This window comes from Mustela lutreola, chromosome 2 (assembly GCF_030435805.1).
Source record: "Mustela lutreola isolate mMusLut2 chromosome 2, mMusLut2.pri, whole genome shotgun sequence".
Lineage (NCBI taxonomy): Eukaryota > Metazoa > Chordata > Mammalia > Carnivora > Mustelidae > Mustela > Mustela lutreola.
The window spans coordinates 48,418,279-48,424,315 of NC_081291.1; the positions used below are offsets into that span (position 1 = coordinate 48,418,279).

The following is a 6,037-nucleotide window of genomic DNA, read 5'->3' on the forward strand; positions in this document are numbered from 1 at the left end:
ACTCTCTTAGGAATGTCCCCTCCAAAGATGTCTCTCTGGTGATGCTCTCCTGATGATGCACCTCGCTCTGCAGTTCTCCAGAATGCTCAAACCCATGTTGTTTCCTTACCTGTGAGATTCTAGAAATCTAGTCTCTTTGTCTTTGAAGAGAAATCTTGTTCATAATTTTTTCCTCAGCACTGAGCTGGGGGGTATCACATTGAATGTATTTGATAGCTGTTAGTAGGACAAATGGATGCATGTATGTATTTGGCCTTCATTTTTCTTTCTCTTATTTTGGTATTGTATCATTCAGGACACAGTAAATTATTCTGTGATACCAACTAGTCTCAATGGCTTATAAAAATCAAAGGACACTGTATATTCTTTGTGGGTGAGCTGTGGCTCTGCTTCATGTTGTGTTCACTCTGGTGCCTAGGTTGATGGAGGAGGTTCTATCAAGAACATTTTGATTATTGTGTCAGCAGGAAAAGAAACATGGCACTCAAATCCTGGCTGTAGAGCTTCTACTTGGAAAAGATATATGTCACTTCTGCCTTATTCCGATTAAATAAAATGAAATATCTTGAGTTCAGCAGAGTAGGAACATATAATTCACCCTTAGGGAGGAACATGCTAAAGAAAGAATTTGGGGGCAAATAGTAATACAGTCTACCACTGAGAGATAACCATATATTATCTAGCTCCTTTATTTAGTCACTTTGGTTGCTTTTATCCTATATACCAAGCTATAGTGTGAAATGATGTGTGAAAGTAAGAAAGTTCCTTTCAAAAGTTAACAGCAGGCTATCTACAATGAATGGATAACAAGAATTTATAGAATTAGGCATTATGACATCATTTCTGATAGCCTGGACAATAGTATTTATATCAGCCCTCTAATTACAGTTTCATGGGCTTCCTTGCTTGTCTTTTGGTAAGGATAACTTTTCTTTTGAGTTCATATTTTCCCAAATCTGAAGAACAGGATGTTGAATGAACTCCCTTCCTTGGTGATGACTTTCCAGTCTGGTGCATTTCTCCACAGTCTACCCCCTCCTTCGATTCTAGCTGTAGCTCAGATCATTTCAGAGATCTGAACATCTAAGCAGAAATTTCCATAGTACCAGACAATAAAGTAATTACATTCTATCATCATTTGTCCTTCCCTTTTCGATCTGTGTTAGCATCATTAGCTTTAATTTAATAACACCATCTTTTATTATTGAACATTTAGAATTCACCTTGTTGGTTAATTTTTAAATTTTCACTTTTGTTAAACCTCCAAAATGTTTTATAGAGTCTACTGTCTTTCTGATGCCCACTTTGCTTCCTCCTATTTTTTCTCTTTCTCTCTCTTTCCCTCATTTTCTTTTTTCTTCTCTTCTTTCCTTCCTGTCTGTCTTTACGTTTTTACCTCCCTGTCTCTGTCTCTCTTCTGTCTTCTCTCTTTCTTGCATGCTATTCTTCCCTCTTTCCTCCCTTCCCTTCTCACACACACACTCTCTCTTTCTCTCATTCTCTCTCTATTTCCCTCTCTCTTTTTCTTTCTTTCTCTTACTTTTTAATGGCACACAGTGGTTGGGTTTGATATAAAACATTTCATTTATTGAATGTGTGGTGGACACCTGGTACTTTGCTAAGGTTGTTGGGACATTTGTAACATTAGATCATACTAAATATGGCACACTTATGACACAAGATATTGGTTCTGCCTACAGAACAGAAAATTTGTAAATTAGTGGCTATAAGATGTTTGGAGCTTTATCTGGAGAATTCAGACATCCTTATTTCTCTGACTCATCCCCAGCAAGGATTAAAAAAAAAAAAAATGGTTCTACCTCTCCATGTGTACTTATTCTGAATGCATCTGGAATAACTTATCTTTAATAAGTCCAAGCAGCTCACACATTTGCTTTCATTACTGATATTACAGCTCTAGCACCACCTTGGGCCCTTTAAATAGTAAAAAGTATCAGACTCTGTATAGTTCCAGTCAAGGCCCTTTTAAGGCAAAGTCATAGCTGCTGTCCTCCAGTGGGTTTCAGGCTGATTATTAGTACCCCAGTTCTCCTTTCTCTTCAAACTTGGAAATATGCTTGTGTGAGGATTTATGTGCAGTTGCTCGCCATAGCCAGACACATGTCCTTATTCTCTTTTCTGCCAGCTCAGTACAGTTTATGTCTGTAGGATGAACTCATATCTTCATGCATTCATTCATCCCACAGGTGGTTATGGAGCATCCCTATCTGTCAGGTACCCTGTTTGGTGCTAAGGTCCTGCAGTTAAAGATTGACCTCATGTGCTCAAGGAAGTGAGTTTGGTGGAGGCAGGCTCAGAAATAATCATGTCAATACAAAGAGATAGAACCTGTGCTCCAAGGAAGCCCTGTGGTCCTCTGAAAGTGTAGGAGAAGGTTACCAACTCAGCCTTGGGAAAATGGTCATCCTGCAGATAGGGACCCTTGGTTGGTCTGTTATGTATACTATTGTTATTTCTTTGTCTTTAGGCAGCATTTCTTAAGGGGTGGAAGTGAATCTTTAGATTACATCCAGGAGAAAGGTTCAGTTTGTTGCCAGTGTGTGTGTTTACAACGAGGATGTTTTTTAAGCAAGTATTTCTTTGACGTCTAACATATCTCAAGAACAGTATGATCTTAAATGTACAGCCTGATGTGTTACATACAATAAGTGTGCCCATGTGTAGAACCTGGTTTGGGAAGTAGCGCCTTGCCAGCCCCCAGAAGTTCCACTGATACCCTGCTAGGCAGTACTGCCTCTGGGAAGGGCACTATCCTGACTTCTGCCACAGATTGGTTCTGCCTGGCTTTGAACTTCATGTAAGTGCAGTGCTGTCATACAACTAGTGCTCTTTTGTTTCTGTTTTTTCTGAGCTAGTTTGTCATTTGTGAGATTCATCCATGCTATAGGGTCAGTAATAGCTTATGCTCTTTTTTTTTTTTTTTTAATAATACACATTTATGTAAAATAATACATTTGCAGCTCAAATAGTTCTATAACATACATTTCTGATTTACCCACCTTTTTAAAAAAATATTTTATTTATTTTTGAAAGAAAGAGAAAGAGTGCAGGGGAAGGGGCAGAGCAAGAGGGAGAAAGAATCTCAAACAGACTCTGCACTAGTATAGAGTCGCCACAGGGCTGGATCCCATGACCTTGAGATCATGACCTGAGCTGAAACCAGGAGTCGGATGCTTAATAGACTGTACCACTCAGGCACCCCAGGTTTATCCAACTTCTTAAAAATATTAGAGGGCAGCTGCAATCATGGATTTCAGCTCCATGATTATTTCTTTGCCCATTCTTTTTTCTCTTTTCTTTCCCGGATAATTTCTTTCAGATATGCCTCAAGGTAGAGGGGGGTATCCTCATATTTTGTTCACTGTTTTTTAGGTAAGATCTGCTTTCTCATGGGCAGGTTCAGTGCTCTATTGATGCAAAACATCCCGTCATTCTGAAGGTTCTTGGGAAGCCTTTCACATCATCATTCTCACATAATGTATAATCTTGCATTAACCCCAGTGTACTGATCCTTACAGCATTGTAATGCCATTTTCTATTTTTAAAGATTTCATTTATTTATTTGAGAGAGAGCACAAGCAGGGGGAGGGGCAAAGGGAGAGAGAGAAGCAGACTTCCAACTGAGCAGAACCGATGCAGGGCTCGAACCCAGGACCCCTGGATCATGACCCTAGCCAGGCTTAGCTGACTGAGCCACCCAGTGCTTCAATAATACCATTTTCAAATACCCTCCTGCCACCATTCTGATGCTGCAACAGTGGGCCTGCTTGCTATTTTGACCAGTTCATACAGTCTTTGTCATTTGTAGGGTTCGATCTCATATTCCATTTTATGACCATGTCACAATTTGTTTGTTTATTCTATGGCAAGAAATATTTGGGTATGTGGGCTTTCAATACCATTCTAATCTCCCTTTTAGCTCAGAGTCTTGGCAAGTAGCAATAACCACCACTGTTCTCCAGTGGAATAAGAAGCACATCTTGCCTAGGTCATATCCCCCTCTGAAAATTAATGAACTTCCCTTAAGCCATATTGATTACCACACAGAAATCAGGAGCCATCAGAAGGAGGACTGGTTCTCCTATGATGAAGACGCAAACACTGGAAGGAAGGAAAGAGCCTCTGTCAAGGAAGCTGAAATGATACACAAGACCAGAAGGTCAATTCTTTCTCCTCTGGGAAGATAAAAACTGGAATCCATTGCATTTTCAAATAGACTATGTTAGAGCAATTCAACCGTGTGGTAGCCACATTTTCTATTTGTGTTAAAAGGTCTGTAGAAACTGTGGATATAAACCTTATATGGGATGTTGATCTTTGCAATATGCTACAACCACTGAAATTCTCAGTGAAAGGACTGTAGGGTTTCTTTATACTATTCTCTTTCTGTGTCCTTTTATTTATTTATTTGCCTATTTAAGAAAGTATTAAGGCATATCTTGAAAAATATTATTTGGCAGGATTCCATGTAGACAACTAATGCTTTTATTTACTTAGTAGCTATCCTAGCCCAAAGTTACAGACATTGTTTTCCCATTTCCTTATTTTTTTTCCATTTCTTTAATAAAATTTGGTACTTGAATAGTAAGAGGGTGACAGTCTTCTAGATTCTAGATTCTATTTATAAAGGACTCCTAACTCCATGATAAACTCATAGCCAAGGAAATATTAATCAGTTGCCAAGAGACAGCTCTGTGCTAGAGTTCACATATGTTTCTTCTCAATAATTGCATATGCTTTGTATGAAAACTGCAGAGCTGCACCCATTAGAAACAACATTTTACTAAGAGTTTCATTATGTGTTTTGTGTGTTTGTCTTTTTGTTTTGTTTTGTTTTGTTGTTTTGTTGGCATGGTTGAACTACCAGTTAAAACATAAAATGTTAGTTGGTAGTTGGTAGTTGGGAAGGAAAAAGACTGGCTACTCTTTTTTATGAATGTCCTGATTGGGGTTTTGTTTGTTTGTTTAAGATTTTATTTATTTATTTGATAGAGAGTACAAGTGGGCGGAGTGGCAGACAGAGGCGGGGACGGGGGAGCCTGAAGTAGGTCTCCATCCCAGGACCCTGGAATGTTGACCCAAGCCCAAGGCAGACGCTTAATCAACAGAGCCAATCAGGCCCACCTGTCCTGGTTGTTGATGAGGTTGCATGAGAAATATGCTAATGTCTGTCTCTGAATTCCATACTTGGACAAATGACTTAATAGTAAATAGGTGTACTTCTAAACTCCTCTTAACCAAATTCAAATCCTGCCATACCCCTACCGGCTGTGTGATCATAGTTAACCTCTCTAACCCTATAAGATGACACTAGTGATAATGTTAATTTCACCTTATAGGATTGATCAAGGAGGGAAAACATGCAAAGTATTTAATACAATGCTTGATAAATAGAGAACTTGCACTGAATGCAGAATATATAATCATCATATATATATATATATAAATATATATACATATGTATATGTATATATATTTATCTACACCTCACGCCTGCTTTTACAGATGAGGAAACTAAAGTTTAGACAGGTGAAATGACTTGTTCAGAGTTTCACAATCTCACCAATAACCGATTCATATTGCTTTCTCAGGCACTTCTTGTTTCCTGAAGTGGACATTATCTACTTTAGCATGAACTATTTAGTATCTATCCATAGCTATGTCTGTCTCCCACTAAAAGCAAGATTTTTGAGGAAAGGCGCTGTGGCTATTTTTGCACTGTTATATTCCCATGGCCAATAGCTCTGCTTACATAAGACATCTCCAGTAAGAATTTACTGAAAAATTCTGAAAAAAATCAGTGAAGTTTACAAACATAATTTTCCAATGAGAGAAAACCATAATTGATCTCCATAATAATTATATAAAATGATAGCTATATTAATTTTTGAAGTATTTCATATGCAACTTATAGGCATTTTTATATATCATAAATTATTCTTCAGTGATGAATGGGGTGTATGTTATACCACACACATATTTGCAATCCATGGGTCCCCTGTGAATTATAGCACTA

At 38.1% G+C, this 6,037-nt stretch overlaps 1 pseudogene; it reads right to left on the bottom strand.

The window, feature by feature from the left end:
• Nucleotides 1-3,286: 3,286 nt before the first annotated feature.
• LOC131825525 (cytochrome b-c1 complex subunit 7-like) lies at nucleotides 3,287-5,639 on the bottom strand (annotated as a pseudogene).
• Between the last annotated feature and the right edge of the window lie 398 nt (nucleotides 5,640-6,037).